The following is a 21,774-nucleotide window of genomic DNA, read 5'->3' on the forward strand; positions in this document are numbered from 1 at the left end:
TTTGTCATTAATTTCTATTAAAACATCTCTGCTTTTTTAAGTTTTAAAAATAAAAATATATGCTGTGAATTTCATTTGTTTGATAGATTTAATGACATCAATATTGCCATTAAAACATCCAAACACAGATGGGCAGGGCCAGTAGCCAGACAACATGAAAACAGATGGTCCATTAGGACAACAGAATTGACACCTCATGAACATAAGAGGCCAAAAGGAAGACCAAGAATGAGATGGAGGGACGACCTGATACAACACATAGGCCCCACATGCAGCGGATAACATAGGATAGAGTGAGCTAAAGTCCAGTGAGCGGTTCCTCATTGAGTGATAAAACCCTTATTGGTTGATTGAATGGAAATTTCTTTTCACAGATAAATAATTCGAATTTTATTTTGATATACATCACTTTTTCTTTAATAGCTCCTCTTCTCTTTCAAATGTTTAATCAAAATCTTATGAATATGTTTATTATTACTTATTACACGTGATCCACCCAATTAGATTTTTCTCAGATGAGTTATATTGCTACTGCGGTTCACATTAGGTATTATATTATTTTTTTATTATATTTTTTATATTTTTTTTATTATATTTATGTTTTACATTTTTTTATCATGACTCCATCACTAGATGGGGTGCATACCATGGCTTAAGAGAGTCCCATCTACCATTGAGAGAAGGATTGACTGCACCAATTTCTCAATCTGGTATTTTACCTCACAGTACATACAGCGCCTTACCTTTCCAAATGATCACCCATCTGGTTTTGGCCAGGCTCAACATTGTTTAACTTCAGTGATCTGGTGAGAACCGGTGTGTCAAAGTGATTGTGCCGTATAATGTTTACTTTCATTAGAAGTAAACACTGACCAACCATTCAAAACCTGGTGTGTTGTCTCCTTAAACCATCCATGTAGCAGATGGAGGCACACCTTTATTACTAAAGGGCAGCTTTTAATAATAAAAAGTTGTTGACCATGAAAAAATTTTATGTAAAATATGAAGAAAAATGCTGGCAGGCCGGCACCCAGGATTATAAGAGCCTCTCAACTCCTTTTTACCCCACGTGGAAGAGGCAAACAATACTTTCAACCTTCCTGTCTCTGAAAATGACACTCCAGCCATGACAAAGTACAAACAGAATCAGCCATATCTCAATCAATTTTAGCAAAATAAATAAAATTAAAAAATGGGAGGTTTAAAAGTCTGTCCATGAACAAAAGGTATTACTGTTTGCTACTACGAATTAAAGTTTGAAAAATAGAGCAAAACAGTAAGTAAATGCTGACCGAGAAAATGAAAGAAACCTGAAAAGAAAAAAAATAATACATCGGTTACCCAACTAAGGTCACTGGTTTCTTGGATGATCACATATTAGATGGAAGACGAGATCAAACTTATGAAAAATGCAGCACTAAAGGTGGCAGAAAACACCGTCGGTTGAAATCAATGCACGACCAGTCGTGGATTTGTTCAGTGTGCGTAGAGCAGCTAACTCGTTTTTGAACAGGTAACTTCTTCCATAACGTCCAGTTGTTGTTTAATATGCGTTTAATGTGCGTGTCGCAGCTAACTCAAACTGGTGTGAGTTCGATATCGGTTGTTATTGCAAATCCATGAGAGTTCGGATTTCTTGAATTAAGTCGGAAGTTTGAAAAGTTTACAGAGTTTGACTTTTTGCCACTTGTATGAAGTCAAGAACTCGGTGTCGGTTCATGTTGAGAGATGTCGGTAATAATTCATCGTCGTTCCTTGGTTCGGCTGCGATCTGTTAGAGATTAGCGGTATAAACCGCTTGAATAGCATCATGTATGCATGCGTGTGGTTAAGTGGCATTGTGGGAGAAAAGCGATGTAGTCATGCTTATGCATGCGTGAAAACGTATCGGGATTGTTTACGAATCCGAGGTGCAAGTGATGATGCCTTCGTTCTGAAATATTGAATGACCACTGGCAATGTATGTAGAAATCTGTCAGTTGGCGGTTTGTCCAATGTGTTAACTACATGACCACTGGCAATGTACATTGAAATCTGTCAGTTGGCGGTTTGTCCAATGTGTTAACTACATGACCACTGGCAATGTACATTGAAATCTGTCAGTTGGTGGTGTGTCCAATGTGTTAACTACATGACCGGTAATTTTTGGCGCTAATCGGGGTTCGATTCGTAGATTCGTAGATTAGGTGCTAATCGGGGTTCGATTCGTAGAAAATCGAGTTGTTTAATCTTCGTTTTTTGAGCGATTATTCGGAAAAAATAAGTAATTTTGAGAGACCAGTGTCGTTATTTCATAAGAAAGTCTGTGAATACGCGTGGTTGATTTATCGACGTTATTTATTTGATGCTTGGAAAAGAAAAATCGGTCATGCTCGTGTTTCTTTTTGTTTTTAAAGTGTCTGGTCACGTCGTAATTCATGACAGGAAGTAATGCATGGGTCACATTTACTGAACGTCAGTAAGTGCATCAGGGGCACAGCGACGCTGATGGATGGATCATGATTAACATTGTTGCTAGCCATTATGATTGACTGAACAACTCACGTCGGGTCAACCACTTGTTGCGGGACTAATGGTCCCAAAAATTCAAAATAATAATAAAAATTAAGTGTAAAAATAGAGTTTAACAATCAAGCAAAGATGACTGAGACGAATGGATAAATTAAATACAAAATTTATTTTTTAAAAGATTTTAAATAAATGAAAAGATTTATTTTTTAAAAGATTGTAAATGAATGAAAAGATTTATTTTTTAAAAGATTTTAAATGCATGAAAAGATTTATTTTTTAAAAGATTTTAAATGCATGAAAAGATTTATTTTTTAAAAACTGTAAATGAATGAAAAGATTTATTTTTTAAAAGATTGTAAATAAATGAAAAGATTTATTTTTTAAAAGATTTTAAATGAATGAAAAAATTTATTTTTTAAAAGATTGTAAATGAATGAAAAGATTTATTTTTTAAAAGATTGTAAATGAATGAAAAGATTTATTTTTTAAAAGAGTTAAATGAATGAAAAGATTTATTTTTTAAAAATTGTAAATAAATGAAAAGATTTATTTTTTAAAAGATTGTAAATGAATGAAAAGATTTATTTTTTAAAAGATTGTAAATGAATGAAAAGATTTATTTTTTAAAAATTGTAAATGAATGAAAAGATTTATTTTTTAAAAGATTGTAAATAAATGAAAAGATTTATTTTTTAAAAGATTGTAAATGAATGAAAGATTTATTTTTTAAAAGATTGTAAATGCATGAAAAGATTTATTTTTTAAAAGATTGTAAATAAATGAAAAGATTTATTTTTTAAAAGATTGTAAATGAATGAAAGATTTATTTTTTAAAAGATTGTAAATGCATGAAAAGATTTATTTTTAAAAGATTGTAAATGCATGAAAAGATTTATTTTTTAAAAATTGTAAATGAATGAAAAGATTTATTTTTTAAAAGATTGTAAATGAATGAAAAGATTTATTTTTTAAAAGATTGTAAATGAATGAAAAGATTTATTTTTTAAAAGATTGTAAATGAATGAAAAGATTTATTTTTTAAAAAATTGTAAATGAATGAAAAGATTTATTTTTTAAAAGAGTTAAATGAATGAAAAGATTTATTTTTTAAAAGATTGTAAATGAATGAAAAGATTTATTTTTTAAAAGATTGTAAATGCATGAAAAGATTTATTTTTAAAAGATTGTAAATGAATGAAAAGATTTATTTTTTAAAAGAGTTAAATGAATGAACAGATTTATTTTTTAAAAATTGTAAATGAATGAAAAAATTTATTTTTTAAAAGATTGTAAATGAATGAAAAGATTTATTTTTAAAAAAATTGTAAATGAATGAAATGATTTATTTTTTAAAAGATTGTAAATGAATGAAAAGATTTATTTTTTAAAAGATTGTAAATGAATGAAATGATTTATTTTTTAAAAGATTGTAAATGAATGAAAAGATTTATTTTTTAAAAAATTGTAAATGAATGAAATGATTTATTTTTTAAAAATTGTAAATGAATGAAAAGATTTATTTTTTAAAAGATTGTAAATGAATGAAAAGATTTATTTTTTAAAAGATTGTAAATGAATGAAAAGAGTTATTTTTTAAAAAATTGTAAATGAATGAAATGATTTATTTTTTAAAAGAGTTAAATGAATGAAAAGATTTATTTTTTAAAAGATTGTAAAAAAATGAAAAGATTTATTTTTTAAAAGATTGTAAATGAATGAAAAGATTTATTTTTTAAAAGATTTTAAATGAATGAAAAAATTTATTTTCAAAAGAAATGAATGAAAAGATTTATTTTTTAAAAGATTGTAAATGCATGAAAAGATTTATTTTTTAAAAGATTGTAAATGCATGAAAAGATTTATTTTTTAAAAGATTTTAAATGAATGAAAAGATTTATTTTTTAAAAGATTTTAAATGAATGAAAAGATTTATTTTTTAAAAGATTGTAAATGAATGAAAAGATTTATTTTTTAAAAGATTGTAAATGAATGAAAAGATTTATTTTTTAAAAGATTGTAAATTAATGAAAAGATTTATTTTTTAATAGATTGTAAATGAATGAAAGATTTATTTTTTAAAAGATTGTAAATGCATGAAAAGATTTATTTTTTTAAAGATTGTAAATGAATGAAAAGATTTATTTTTTAAAAATTGTAAATGAATGAAAGATTTATTTTTTAAAAGATTGTAAATGCATGAAAAGATTTATTTTTAAAAGATTGTAAATGAATGAAAAGATTTATTTTTTAAAAGAGTTAAATGAATGAACAGATTTATTTTTTAAAAGATTGTAAATGCATGAAAAGATTTATTTTTTAAAAATTGTAAATGAATGAAAAGATTTATTTTTTAAAAGAGTTAAATGAATGAACAGATTTATTTTTTAAAAATTGTAAATAAATGAAAAGATTTATTTTTTAAAAGATTGTAAATGAATGAAAAGATTTATTTTTTAAAAGATTGTAAATGAATGAAAAGATTTATTTTTTAAAAGATTGTAAATTAATGAAAAGATTTATTTTTTAAAAGATTGTAAATGAATGAAAGATTTATTTTTTAAAAGATTGTAAATGCATGAAAAGATTTATTTTTTTAAAGATTGTAAATGAATGAAAAGATTTATTTTTTAAAAATTGTAAATGAATGAAAGATTTTTTTTTTAAAAGATTGTAAATGCATGAAAAGATTTATTTTTAAAAGATTGTAAATGAATGAAAAGATTTATTTTTTAAAAGAGTTAAATGAATTAACAGATTTATTTTTTAAAAGATTGTAAATGCATGAAAAGATTTATTTTTTAATAATTGTAAATGAATGAAAAGATTTATTTTTAAAAAGAGTTAAATGAATGAACAGATTTATTTTTTAAAAATTGTAAATAAATGAAAAGATTTATTTTTTAAAAGATTGTAAATGAATGAAAAGATTTATTTTTTAAAAATTGTAAATGAATGAAAAGATTTATTTTTAAAAAGAGTTAAATGCATGAAAAGATTTATTTTTTAAAAGATTTTAAATGAATGAAAAGATTTATTTTTTAAAAGAGTTAAATGAATGAAAAGATTTATTTTTTAAAAGATTGTAAATGCATGAAAAGATTTATTTTTTAAAAGATTGTAAATGAATGAAAAGATTTATTTTTTAAAAGATTGTAAATGCATGAAAAGATTTATTTTTTAAAAGATTGTAAATGAATGAAAAGATTTATTTTTTAAAAGATTGTAAATGAATGAAAAGATTTATTTTTTAAAAGAGTTAAATGAATGAAAAAATTTATTTTTTAAAAGATTGTAAATGCATGAAAAGATTTATTTTTTAAAAGATTGTAAATGCATGAAAAGATTTATTTTTTTAAAGATTGTAAATGAATGAAAAGATTTATTTTTTAAAAGATTGTAAATGAATGAAAAGATTTATTTTTTAAAAGATTGTAAATGAATGAAAAGATTTATTTTTTAAAAGATTGTAAAAGCATGAAAAGATTTATTTTTTAAAAGATTGTAAATGAATGAAAAGATTTATTTTTTAAAAGATTGTAAATGAATGAAAAGATTTATTTTTTAAAAGATTGTAAATGAATGAAAAGATTTATTTTTAAAAAATTGTAAATGAATGAAAAGATTTATTTTTTAAAAGATTGTAAATGAATGTAAAAAATTATTTTTTAAAAATTGTAAATGAATGAAAAGATTTATTTTTTAAAAATTGTAAATGAATGAAAAAATTTATTTTTTAAAAATTGTAAATGAATGAAAAGATTTATTTTTTAAAAGATTGTAAATGAATGAAAAGAGAAGATAAAGTTTCGTCTTAATTGAAAGTCTCTTCCTGCGACTGAGATAAATGTTTTAAAAGAGAAAAGTAAAAGTTCTCGGTTAGAAATAACCAACCTTTTTTTAAGGAAGAATTAAACATTATAAAAGTTCCTCGCTTACTTTAGGGGAGAAATAGAAAAGGATAAAAAGTCCACTAGGGTAACAAGTCCATCTCCATGTGGAAGAATTAATTGTCGGGCGTAAGCATGTTTAACATTCCGAGGTCGGAGATCGACATTGATGTTTTCAGCATGCTTGTTATGGGTCGACTGATCCGTTTGGGCGCAAAAATGCCCTTTTTATACATTTCAAGCGGCTCCATGGAGGCCTTCAGAAAAAATATTTTTTAAATTTGTTCTCTTCGTAATCCGATTGGATGAAAAGACTAACATCTGTGTGACGTAAGATGCTTCTTAAGACATCCGTGTGAACAGGTGAAGTTTCGCTTATAAGTCTACCGAATTTGTGTAGGTGGAGAAAGTGATGGGTGCACAGCTGAGGTAACCTTTATACAATTGCATGTGCATTCAACTGGGTTTTACAGTTGGGGCAACACGCTAGTATTCTGTTTGAATAGTCTCGAGGTGAAGGCATCGCGGCTACAATAGTAGCATATATAGATAACATTGATAGAAACTCATAGAAGACATTGCCGAGACTGTTGCAAAGAACAGAGGATTCCATCTAGTGTGCTAGAAAAGTATTGTATATCTTTAAAAAGCTACCCTTTGCCCATGGAAGGATTATTGTCACATATGGGCTTGTACACCATCTGCTAAATATATGAAGGACAGTTACTGTGGACTTTCTATTTTGGAGATTTCTGGCTAGTTTGGAATCAGGTCTTCCGATAATGGCGTTCTTATAATAAACTTATATAAACATCCTCTAATGTCTATCTTCTTCGTTTTACCTGTTGTAAAGACATCATGATTTCTTCTTTCTTCCAAGAACAAGTAATCTCATCTTCCAACGGTATAATAATTTAGTTCATCTCCACATTACTCAGAAAGATAAAAACCTTGTTTATCACAACGTCGTCACATTACCACATGTTGAACGACATATAATATTACATGGTGTCGGAAAATAAATAGAATCTTATTTCATTCCATCGCCTCCACCAAATTTTTCCTCAGAAAATCTTTCTGAAGAATGGAAGAAATTTAAATAAGACCTTAAAATATATTTGACGGCAACAGAAAAGCTCGAAAAAATAATGAAGTCAAAACGAGTCTTCTGTAGTTCCTTATTATCACAACGTCATTACAACATCACGTGTTGAATGGCGATTATTACAATAAAAAGCGGTATTTCATGAAGGCCAATTGTCAGCACCTGAGATTCAGCATGTAATGCATTTAGCTCATTTTTTGGTAAACATAATCACTCCAATCATAAGCAAATCGCCATCATAAATCAAAAATTCAGCTCATGGAAATAATCAACAATGGTTCCCAAAAATATCTGGACTAAACCACCTAAAAACTCAACACAATTTATATACCAGACATGAAAGACCTGTCTAAAATCTTCAAACAATATGTAATCCATATGATATCAGAAGCAACTCGACTCTCTGGCCATATTTAGTGCAATCAAGCTTCCGATGGAAAGAATCTTCACTAAAACATTATCACGTGTTGAACCACGCATACTACACTATCCAGTAATTTTCCCTCTTTTAGATGAGGTACAAAACAAGAATCTAATAGGTCCCTCACTATCCTGTCTTTTAGCAATAATGTGGCATAATAATATAATGTGGCATAATAATATAATGTGGCATAATGATATAATGTGGCATAATAATATAATGAGGCATAATGATATAACGTGGCATAATGATATAACGTGGCATAATGATATAATGTGGCATAATAATATAATGAGGCATAATGATATAACGTGGCATAATGATATAATGTGGCATAATAATATAATGTGGCATAATGATATAATGTGGCATAATAATATAATGAGGCATAATGATATAACGTGGCATAATGATATAATGTGGCATAATAATATAATGAGGCATAATGATATAACGTGGCATAATGATATAACGTGGCATAATAATATAATGTGGCATAATGATATAATGTGGCATAATAATATAATGAGGCATAATGATATAACGTGGCATAATGATATAATGTGGCATAATAATATAATGTGGCATAATAAAATAATGAGGCATAATGATATAACGTGGCATAATGATATAATGTGACATAATAATATACCATTGCATAATAATATAAGGAGGAATAATAATATAATGTGGCATAATAATATACCACCGCATAATAATATAATGAGGCATAATAATAATATAATGTGGCATAATAATATACCGTCACATAATAATATAAGGAGGCATAATAATATAATGTGGCATCATAATATAACGAGGCATAATAATATAACGTGGAATGATAATATAATGAGGCATAATAATATAATGAGGGATAATTATATAATTTGACATAATAATATAATGTGACATAATAATATAATGTGGCATAATAATATAATGTGGCATAATAATATAATTAGGCTAATAATATCATGAGCCATAATATAATGTGGCATAATAATATAATGAGGCATAATAATATAATGTGACATAATAATATAATGTGGCATAATAATATAATGTGGCATAATAATATAATTAGGCTAATAATATCATGAGCCATAATATAATGAGGCATAATAATATAATGAGGCATAATAATATAATGAGGCATAATAATATAATGTGGCATAATAATATGATGTGGCATAATAATATAATGTGACATAATAATATAATGAGGCATAATAATATAATGTGGCATCATAATATAATGTGGCATCATAATATGATGTGGCATAATAATATAATGTGACATAATAATATAATGTGGCATAATAATATAATGTGGCATAATAATATAATGTGGCATAATAATATAATTAGGCTAATAATATCATGAGCCATAATATAATGTGGCATCATAATATAATGTGACATAATAATATAATGAGGCATAATAATATAATGAGGCATAATAATATAATGTGGCATCATAATATGATGTGGCATAATAATATAATGTGACATAATAATATAATGTGGCATAATAATATAATGAGGCATCATAATATAATGTGACATAATAATATAATGTGACATAATAATATAATGTGACATAATAATATAATTAGGCTAATAATATCATGAGCCATAATATAATGTGGCATAATAATATAATGAGGCATAATAATATAATGTGGCATAATAATATGATGTGGCATAATAATATAATGTGACATAATAATATAATGTGGCATAATAATATAATGAGGCATAATAATATAATGTGACATAATAATATAATGAGGCATCATAATATAATGCGGCATCATAATATAATGCGGCATAATAATATAATGTGGCATAATAATATAATGTGGCATAATAATATAATTAGGCTAATAATATCATGAGCCATAATATAATGTGGCATCATAATATAATGAGGCATAATAATATAATGAGGCATCATAATATAATGCGGCATCATAATATAATGAGGCATAATAATATAATGTGGCATCATAATATAATGAGGCATAATAATATAATGTGGCATCATAATATAATGAGGCATAATAATATAATGTGGCATAATAATATAATGAGGCATAATAATATAATGAGGCATAATAATATAATGTGGCATAATAATATAATGTGGCATAATAATATAATGTGGCATAATAATATAATGCGGCATAATAATATAATGTGGCATAATAATATAATGAGGCATAATAATATAATGCGGCATAATAATATAATGTGGCATAATAATATAATGTGGCATAATAATATAATGAGGCATAATAATATAATGTGGCATAATAATATAATGTGGCATAATAATATAATGAGGCATAATAATATAATGTGGCATAATAATATAATGTGGCATAATAATATAATGTGGCATAATAATATAATGTGGCATAATAATATAATGCGGCATAATAATATAATGTGGCATAATAATATAATGCGGCATAATAATATAATGTGGCATAATAATATAATGTGGCATAATAATATAATGTGGCATAATAATATAATGAGGCATAATAATATAATGCGGCATAATAATATAATGTGGCATAATAATATAATGTGGCATAATAATATAATGAGGCATAATAATATAATGTGGCATAATAATATAATGTGGCATAATAATATAATGAGGCATAATAATATAATGTGGCATAATAATATAATGTGGCATAATAATATAATGAGGCATAATAATATAATGAGGCATAATAATATAATGTGGCATAATAATATAATGAGGCATAATAATATAATGTGGCATAATAATATAATGTGGCATAATAATATAATGTGGCATAATAATATAATGTGGCATAATAATATAATGTGGCATAATAATATAATGCGGCATAATAATATAATGTGGCATAATAATATAATGTGGCATAATAATATAATGTGGCATAATAATATAATGAGGCATAATAATATAATGCGGCATAATAATATAATGTGACATAATAATATAATGTGGCATAATAATATAATGTGGCATAATAATATAATGAGGCATAATAATATAATGTGGCATAATAATATAATGAGGCATAATAATATAATGCGGCATAATAATATAATGTGGCATAATAATATAATGTGGCATAATAATATAATGCGGCATAATAATATAATGAGGCATAATAATATAATGAGGCATCATAATATAATGAGGCATAATAATATAATGTGGCATAATAATATAATGTGACATAATAATATAATGAGGCATAATAATATAATGTGGCATCATAATATAATGTGGCATAATAATATAATGTGGCATAATAATATAATGAGGCATAATAATATAATGTGGCATCATAATATAATGTGGCATAATAATATAATGTGGCATAATAATATAATGAGGCATAATAATATAATGTGGCATAATAATATAATGTGGCATAATAATATAATGTGGCATAATAATATAATGAGGCATAATAATATAATGAGGCATAATAATATAATGAGGCATAATAATATAATGAGGCATAATAATATAATGTGACATAATAATATAATGTGACATAATAATATAATGAGGCATAATAATATAATGTGGCATCATAATATAATGAGGCATAATAATATAATGAGGCATAATAATATAATGTGGCATAATAATATAATTAGGCTAATAATATAATGTGGCATAATAATATAATTAGGCATAATAATATAATGAGGCATAATAATATAATGAGGCATAATAATATAATGCGGCATAATAATATAATGTGACATAATAATATAATGAGGCATAATAATATAATGTGGCATAATAATATAATGAGGCATAATAATATAATGCGGCATAATAATATAATGTGGCATAATAATATAATGTGGCATAATAATATAATGCGGCATAATAATATAATGAGGCATAATAATATAATGCGGCATAATAATATAATGTGACATAATAATATAATGAGGCATAATAATATAATGCGGCATAATAATATAATGTGACATAATAATATAATGAGGCATAATAATATAATGTGGCATCATAATATAATGAGGCATAATAATATAATGAGGCATAATAATATAATGTGGCATAATAATATAATTAGGCATAATAATATAATTAGGCATAATAATATAATGAGGCATAATAATATAATGCGGCATAATAATATAATGTGGCATAATAATATAATGAGGCATAATAATATAATGTGACATAATAATATAATGAGGCATAATAATATAATGTGACATAATAATATAATGCGGCATCATAATATAATGAAGCATAATAATATAATGTGGCATAATAATATTATGAGGCATAATAATATAATGTGGCATAATAATATAATGAGGCATAATAATATAATGAGGCATAATAATATAATGTGACATAATAATATAATGAGGCATAATAATATAATAGAGGCATAATAATATAATGTGACATAATAATAGAATGTGACATAATAATATAATGTGACATAATAATATAATGAGGCATAATAGTATAATGTGACATAATAATATAATGAAGCATAATAATATAATGTGGCATAATAATATAATGTGGCATAATAATATCATGTTGCATGATAATATAATGTGGCATAATAATATTATGTGACATAATAATATAATGTGGCATAATAATATAATGAGACATAATAATAAAATGAGACATAATAATATAATGTGACATAATAATATAATGTGGCACGAGGTGCTTGTTTTACAAGTTAATCAGTTGGAGGCGACCTAGGTGTATCAGAATTTTCGTAGGAATTTTTGACACCCCTAACACGAAACTGCGAATAAAATATAAAAATCTCGTAATTTCTCTTTTAAAGGTGGGTTGTTTATTTTCTTTATGGATTATACTTCCAAAATAAACTATTAAAGTTGTTTTAAACGTAATAGAAATATGTTTTTATTTTTTAAAAAACACTAATGAATTTTACGAACTCAATATTTTTTAATTTTTAAACTTTAAAAATCTATCAAAAATTTTCTATTGATTCTATTTTTACGTTATTTTCAGGGTCAATGTGAAATTTTATGCTCTTTCCAATAAATGGAATATCATATTTTAGACAAACGTTTTTTTTAATTCACGCCCCCCATTTTCAAGTGTCTATTAAAAAGTAAATAATTTATTTACTCAACAAAGTTTTATATATCACATATTGAGGAGAAAAGGTCAATAAATAATATATTCAAATTTAAAACAAAAAGTAGTGTTTTCTATAAATTTACCTGTAAAGTTCGAAGTTTAAAACCTTTTTTTAAACCACAGTGTTTGTTTTTTCTTTTGTTTTGTTTTTTTAATAAAACCTTGCTCCTTGTTCCTTTAAGTGAAAAATATTAGGGCTTGAATTAGATTTTTCGAGTAGTTATAAGCTTGGAAAGACAGGGGGTCGAATAATTCACGCCTCCCATTTTGAAATGTCTATTAAAACGTAAATAATTAATTTACTCACCAAAGTGTTATATATCACAAATTGAAGAGGAAAGGTCAATAAATAATATATTCAAATTTAAAACAAAAAAGTAGTGTTTTTTTAGAAATTTACCTGTAAAGTTCAAAGTTTAAAACCTTTTTTTAAAAAAAAACACGTTGTTTGATTTATTTTTTTTTTAATGAAACCATGCCCCTTGCTCCTTTAATTGAAAAAATAATTAGGGCTTGAATTAAATTTTTCTATGAGTTATAAGCTTGGAAAGGCGGGGTGGAATTATTCAATATTTTTCACGAAATTTCTGACACACCTAGAGGTGCCCTTATAAACTTGTTGCTCTGGTGCCCACTTGACATGAATATACTCGGCAAATTTGTCAACAGGTAAAAATTTCATCCAGTCAATATGAAAGTCTCCAGACACTGGAGAGTCTCTAATATCCTGTTTATGTTTTTGGAACTCCCTCAATAAAAAACTAATCAAGTATAAAAAAAAGTTCCCCCATTTCTTTCAAAAGGAACACTCAACTAATTCTTGATAACATTAAAACGAAATCATTAGAACCCAAAGAATGAAATTCAGAAAAGAAAAGGAAAGATGGACTACATTTTTCCAAATATCGCTTTTATCAAAATTTGCTTTAATTTTTATAAACCAACGAAAAAGAACACGTGACTATAGTTGTAAACTAATTGTAATTTTTATTCAACAACACTTTTTACTCAAGCATGGACGAAAACATTTAAAAAAGAAAGTTACAACGACTTTGTTATGTAACAAAGTTTATTCCTTTGACAACACAACATTGTATTCTTCAAAAGTTACAAAAAAGAAAAAACTGCTGATGTTAGCTGCAGAGGAATTTTTATTTTTATTAAAGAAAATTGCGACATGTTTTATTTTACCTAAAACAACTTTTCTTTTCTCGGAGTTGCATTAGCTTTAGCGTCCCAAATTCTCATAGTAAAATGCAATTAGTTCACTCATACCATGAGTTAGTAAAACACCCTTCGTGCAATGTTTATGAGACCTTTTTTTTTGTTTGTTTTAGTGGAGTATACTGATAACATGTTTTAAACTAAGTTAAATACAAATACACTCATCCAGCTAGGTAACTTATCTTGACTTTGATAATATTTATTTGTTGTATAGATTTTTACTCTTATTTTCTTCTTCTGTTAACTACAATAAAAAAGATCCAAATTGTTATTTAATTTTCTTATGAAATTCGCTTATCTGAAAAGTCACAGCCTGTTTTCACTGTTTTTCAGTATGTGTGGTAATGGTTAATCTGTGTGTGTGTGTGCCAAGTTCGAATCAGATATGCTTACAATTTTTGCCTGATGTGTATCGGCAATTTCTGAGAGACCCATACATCCTGGTCTTTGGGGCAAACACAACCATTGTTTCTCTGTATTTCTTATTCACTCATTTTAGTGTCTCATATGTTAATGTTTTTTATGGGCAGTCAATCATGCCAAGGTTATTACAAACATAGCTAGCCAGCTTGTTTTTGCTTTACAAATTTTCCTGAAACAACGTGCATCTTTGTCTTGGCATGCTGAATTAAATCGTTCTATTCTATGCTAAGGTATTTCGTTTGTTCTTGTATTTCATTAAGTGTATAAACATTTTGATTTTTATTCAGGAGCTTGCTTAGTGGGTCTATTGCCATACAGAAGAGTAAGTGAGATAAGCTGTCACCTTGGAATATTCCCCTCTTTATTTTTACTTCAGGGATGATGGTTTTTCCTCCATTGTGATCTAATGATATTGTAGTTTTCCACATCTGAAAGTGAGCAGCCAGTGTTTGTCTAATTACCGGGTGGACTTTGTATAACTCAAGGCACCGAAGTAGCCATGAGTGTGGCACGCTGTCAAATGCCTTCTGGTAATCAATCCATGCCATGCTCAGGTTTTTGTGTCTCTTCCTACAGTCTTCTAGGACGGTCTTGTTGATTAATAGCTGGTCTTTGGTACGGAGGCATTTTCTTCTGCACCCTGTCTGCTCTTTTTCAAGGTAGGTCCCAGAAGATAGATGGTCATATATACCTTCGGCTATCAGACCAGTGAAAAGCTTGTAGGTAGTTGTAAGGCAGCATATTGGCCTGTATTTATTTGGCCGTTGTGTCTCCTTGGTCTTGGGTATGAGGCTAGTGGCCCCCTCTGTCAGCCAGGGTGGTGCTGCTTCTTCATCTCCTAGCATCCTGCTGAAGCAATCACTGTAGTGGTGGTGGAGTGCAGTCAATTGCTTCAGCCCAAAGTTTTGGACATTGTTGATGCCAGGTGCTTTGTGGTTGGATAATTGTGCCAGTTTTCTTGTTATCATACCAGGAGTTATGACTAGTTCTGGCATCTTAGGCTTGCTTTCATTGAGCCTAATAATATCTTCAATCCACTGGGCCTCTTGATTATATTTGCCTTCTGTTTCAAATAGAGGCCTCCATTAGTTTTCCAGGGCTTCCTCTGCAGGTGGACTATCTACAGTAAGTAAGTTTCTCTCCAGTGTGATTTCGTATGTGCAATTTTAAACTAGAGTTTTCTGCAAATGAAGCATGGCAAACTTCACAAGAATAAGGTTTCTCACCAGTGTGTGTTCGCATGTGTGTCAATAAAATAGAGTTTTGTGTAAATGATAAGCCACATACATGGCAAGAATAAGGTCTCTCACCCGTATGGATTCGTCTGTGTTTATTTAAATCCGAATTAGTTGTAAACGATGAGTTGCACATGACACAAGAATAAGGCCTCTCTCCAGTGTGCGATCGCATATGGATCTTTAAATGAGATGATGTTGTAAACGAAGAGCAACAAAGTTTGCATGAATATGGTTTCTCTCCAGTGTGTGTTCGCATGTGCGTCATTAAATTGCCTTTTTGCGTGAAAGATGAGCCACACACTTGACAAGAAAAATCTTTCTCACCAGAGTGGATTTGCAAGTGTTTCTTTAAATTGTATTTGTTGGCAAATGATGAACCACATATTTGACAAACATCGGTATTCGCTCCTCGGTGAATTTGCATGTGGATATTGAAGCAAGATTTTTCTGCAAAAGAAGAATCACATACTTTACATGAATAAATTTTCTTTCCAGTGTGTGTTTGAATGTGTTTATTTAAAACTGAATTGGTTGTGAACGATGAACAACACACGTGACAAGAATAAGGTTTCTCTCCAGTATGAATCCGCATGTGCACCTTTAAATTATATTTTTCTTTGAATGATGAACCACACACTTCACATGAATAAGGTTTTTCTCCCGTGTGAATTCGTTTGTGTTTATTCAAATCAGAATTGTTTGTGAATGCTGAACCACACACTTGACATGAATAAGGTTTCTCTCCAGTATGAGATCGTCTGTGTATGTTTAAAGAATACAAAACTGTAAATGATTTGCCACAAATTTCACAAGAATGTGGTTTCTCGCCAGTGTGAGTTCGAATGTGTATTTTTAGCTGACTTGTTGTTGCAAATGATGACACACAAACTTCACAAGAATATGGTTTCTCCCCAGTGTGAGTTCGCATATGTTTTTGTAAACCTGCTTTTGTTGTAAGTGATGAGCCACACACTTGGCAAAAATAAACTTCCTTCTTAGTGTTTTTATGCATGTTTGTTTCTTGCAATGAATTCATTTTTAAAATTTACATTGAAAAGTTGTATCTTTAGAAAGCATGATCCATTCAATTTCCTTAGTTATTTCTTTTCCTGTGAATAAATAAGATATATTATGTAAAATACTAATAGATATACTGATTAAAACATAACGAACTATTGAATTATCTAAAATATAAAAACGATATTATTTATTTAGCAATATGCATTTGTATGCATACAACAAGATAAAACACATTCTTAATATTTATAGTTGTATGTAAACATGTGTTTAAAAATGTTGATACCACATAAAACAGACATAAATTATATAAAATATTAATTAAATTTTTTTTTTTAACAATATGTATTTATGTCACAGGTTTAATATTTGTATTTAAACAAGATTTTACTAAGAAGTAGTCTTAAATTACATTTTTAAACAATTTATTTAATCTTGAACTGACGTTGTCCAAATTTGAATTTGTATGAATTATTCCTCTATCAATATATAGAGACCAGAAGTGAACTATAGAGAATAAAATATACAACAATTTTATTTACAACCTTAATAATATAATTTTGTTTTAAGAACAATTACTAAAAACTAAAATGACAATGGTAGGTTAAGGTTAGAAACTTATTTTTTACCTATCACAGGTGTACGATAATTTAGAACTTCATACAAATCCATATAAGGCATACTATAAACCGTTTATAATTTTCTGACATCAACGGTCTTGTAGATCAAAAGTTCTTGGATAAGAATAGAAATAATTTTTAAGGTAATGGGTCCAAGTTGATGTTCTTTTAATTGGCAACATGTTAAAACATGGGGTTAATATTTTTAAACCTTTTTTCACATGAAAAATTTTAGTTCTTTTTTTACACATAAACCTACACACTATTGTTTTATATATTGATCTTTTAATCAATCAAGTTACAGCACATACAAAAATAATCAAGTTACAACACATACAAAAATAATCAAGTTACAACACATACAAAAATAATCAAGTTACAACACATACAAAAATAATCAAGTTACAACACATACAAAAATAATCAAGTTACAACACATACAAAAATAAACTTAATTCATGGACTTCATGAGAGATGGATTGAACTGAAAAACACAAAAAGTTAAAAGTGTAAATATTTGAATTCCTCTTGAAATGATATAAGCATTTTAGTTGATTTTTTTGTATCATGGAAATTTACAGGTCATCCTACGTTAAATCGTCAAGAAATTTAAGATTTTAAGACCATATCCTCAAATATGATAGACATCATGAAAGATAAGAAATCTTGGAAATTTGTGCTTTCAACACATTACTGAACCGTCAAAAAATACACTTAACTGTTAAAAGAAAGTGTGAGTAAACAACACTATTTTCGGTTTAGTGGTGCTACACAGTGTCTATGAAAAAACCAGATTGACATGAACTTTTTTGTCCCATCTTTATGCAAATGTGAATAATTCTTAAATATGATGAAATCACGTAGAAGTCTTCATTTCTAAGCAAATCTGATGCAGTTTTTTAATTCATTGAGTCCAAAAACCTACCTGAGTAAATTTTCAGGGTCATCTGCTATTTTAAACTGAAATTATTCAAGTAAAGACCCAAGAGACATTTTGCATGATTTACACAAAATAGAAATCAGCAAACGTTTGGAGATACATTTTCAAATTATCAGGATTTCATAGTTTTGATAGTGTTAATATGTGTGGCAAGTTACAACAAAATCTAAGGGTATGGCTGACAAGTTCGAAATGGTTTAACATCCAATGCGATTGTAAAAGTCTACCATTTTACAATTTATCATTCATTTTACAATTTATCATTCATTATTAATAAAAAGTGTTTTGTAAATCGAATATTTTCAAGAATCTGCCGTAATTTTGGTGCTGTTCATATTGGAATAGAATTTTCACTTGTGTTTAATAAATATTAAATTGAACCCATATCTAAAAATTAAAAGAAAAATATGAATCCTTTCTCCCTATTAGTTATATGTAATATAATGCTTATGTACAGAGGAAAATAAAAGGACTATTTTGTATATTTGCTGCATGCGAGATAAAAATAGATTTGAGAGAAGCAATAAATACATTTATTCCAATTCTAAAAGTTTCTTCTCAATGAGAATTTACACATTTGCAAAAGAAAATTCTTGTCATTGCACACAAAAAAATTCTATCTTGTAAGCAGAACGTTCTGGGTTCAATCCCTGATAAATGACAAACTTTTTTTACTTGTTTACCAAGTATGACGGTTACTACACTTATTCTGTCCACTTGATCACAAACAATGCCGGCTGCTGCTGCTGGTGGCCATTTAATCTATGTGCTTCTTTGAAATGAGACATGATTTTTTTGCAGTTTTTCTTTCTGAATCATTCATTAGTTTCCGGTAAGAAAGTGTCTGATGAAGGTTCCATTCCAAATTCAGGCCTCTATTTTACGATATCTTTTATTTATTAAATTGCTAAATGAAAGTATGGAATAGTTTATAGAGTTCCTCTCCCTATTTGTCATTCGAAATGATAGGGGGGAAAAATAAAAATAAAAATTGTTTAAAAGTTGTTTAAATTATTCGTCATGCTTTTTTTTCTTGCATTTCTTTCCGTTCCACTCGAGTTTGTTTTTTGATCGCAAGGTCAAGGCTGCTTCATGCTTACGAAATTGCATATGGCGGCCATCTTGATTCTTACACATTAAAATATTAGGTACGGGCAAAATGAATGCTGATGCTCAAAATATATAAACATTTTGACCCCTCCCTTTACTTAAAAATTCACCAAAAATCAGGAAAGTACGCATTTTTAATGAAATTATCAATATTTATAAATTAATGATCGCGAAATATAGTGAACAAATTATTTTTATTTAAATCTTAGTGGAAATGTATTATTTTGTTGAAACAAAAAATACCTTTATTAAAGTTATGGTTTTCAGTAGTAAATAAAAAACGCAAGAATTTATTTTTGCTTTTTTTTATAAAAAAATAAAGAATCGTAATTTGTAACAATAATAAAAAAAATAATAATTTTTACAGGAACTATGAAAAAAGCCCCTAAAGTCCGTACTAATGAATTCGATATAACTTGGAGAAAAATTAATTTCCCGAACTACTGATATTATCATTGAATTAAGCATTGTTTATTTAATATTTTCACACAAAAAAATTATAATAGTAAAAATATTTCTACTTTGTTTTTTTTTTTAAATTACAGATTTCACATAATTTTTATATGCAAGATTTTAACAATTTCCTTGCTCGCAGGAATGTGAAACTTTCGGTGTAACATAATTTTTATATAATCTCAAACAATAATTAAAAAAAAAATTAAACAGGAACATAAAAAATAATTAGATTAAAAAAATGATAAAAATTTATACAAACGTTCAGAATAGGAATGTACGGATGCACGTCTGGGGGGAAAAAGAAAAAAAAAGAAATTTGACACCCCTACTTCCTTTTACTATCATGATTTCATTTTGAAACAGCGTTTCGATTGGCTGTAATTTTGTAATCGTGTTTACAAACCTTTATTTGTTGCGTTTTTGGTGAACATTAGAATTATTTGCTTTTTGAGGGCTAATTGTTATTTTTTGCACAAACAAGGTGTCTTTTTTATTTTATTTATTGATATTTTAGGACTTTACTAATTATCTTTGAAGTAGACCCAGAAAACTAATATTTATCTTTTAAAGGATTTTTACAATGAATTTATTTAATTTCAAAATTTAGCTGAATTAGGTAGTTCGCCGTGAACGCATTTTTCATAACTTTTTTTTTTTTTTTTTTTTTCACGTGTACACATTTTTTCCTTTAGGAAATTAACTTTAATCTCTAATCTTTCAAATACAATCAAAAAGTAGGCGGAAACTTACAAAAAAAATTATGTTAACTCGGCTTTCAAAACTAAGTCCCTCTATCTTTGTCCGCCCATTTTTGCACGTACCTAAAAATATTTACACATTTTAATCGTGCATTTCTCTAGGCTAGTTTATATGGGTAAAACAAATTAAATTTTTACTCGAAAGGAATCCTTATGTAATAAAGTTTAAGATAACATTTTGAATGCCTTATTTTTCTCATATAACCCGCAAACCATAGCAACAAAGCAACATTACCAAAAATTGGGATTTAAACAAATAATGTTATTATATCGGTACGATTCGTATTTTGGATAAGTACTGAACTTAAAAGAAAACAAAAAACTTGAACTGAAAATTCAATCATAAAATGCGTGGCAAAGAAAACAATTTCGGTCGTGATAGAACTTACCTTGATGCATTTCTATCCTCTTTGTTTACTCTGCAAAACAAAAGGAAATTCTTTTAGTCATGAAAGTTGAAGCGTTAACAAGAGAGACTAATAAGCATAACTTCAACAAAAATGAAGTTAAGAGATTAAGTTTTTGTTAAAGTTAAGATTTTAATATTGAAAATTTTTATCAAGAGATATTTTTGTTATGAAAGAAATAAAGGAACCAACAGGGAGATAATTCAGTATAAAGTGAACAAGGGAGATAATCTATATTACTATAGTAATCACCTCACATGTATCCGTGTGTTCACGGTTGTACGTGGTTGTTTTACATTAAATCTTATGTCAAACAATGATATTCAATTTTTTAACGCATAATCGATAGCTTGATAAAAATTATTTAAATTTCCAAATAAAAGTTATTTGAAAAATAAATAATTTTAATAAACGTTATGATGCTCTTGTCTTTAAACGTTGCCATTGTAAGTTTTGA

At 27.4% G+C, this 21,774-nt stretch overlaps 1 long non-coding RNA gene across 1 annotated transcript; it reads right to left on the reverse strand.

Moving 5' to 3' along the window:
- Positions 1 to 14,575: 14,575 nt before the first annotated feature.
- Positions 14,576 to 21,532, reverse strand: LOC145269315 (uncharacterized). Its single transcript, XR_013864985.1, has 2 exons — positions 21,300 to 21,532; positions 14,576 to 17,118 (listed from the first exon to the last, which is right to left on the reverse strand). It is a non-coding gene; the product is annotated as an uncharacterized LOC145269315 (long non-coding RNA).
- Between the last annotated feature and the right edge of the window lie 242 nt (positions 21,533 to 21,774).

This window comes from Euprymna scolopes, chromosome 45 (genome assembly GCF_053919585.1).
Source record: "Euprymna scolopes isolate OS-2025 chromosome 45, ASM5391958v1, whole genome shotgun sequence".
NCBI classification, from domain to species: domain Eukaryota; kingdom Metazoa; phylum Mollusca; class Cephalopoda; order Sepiida; family Sepiolidae; genus Euprymna; species Euprymna scolopes.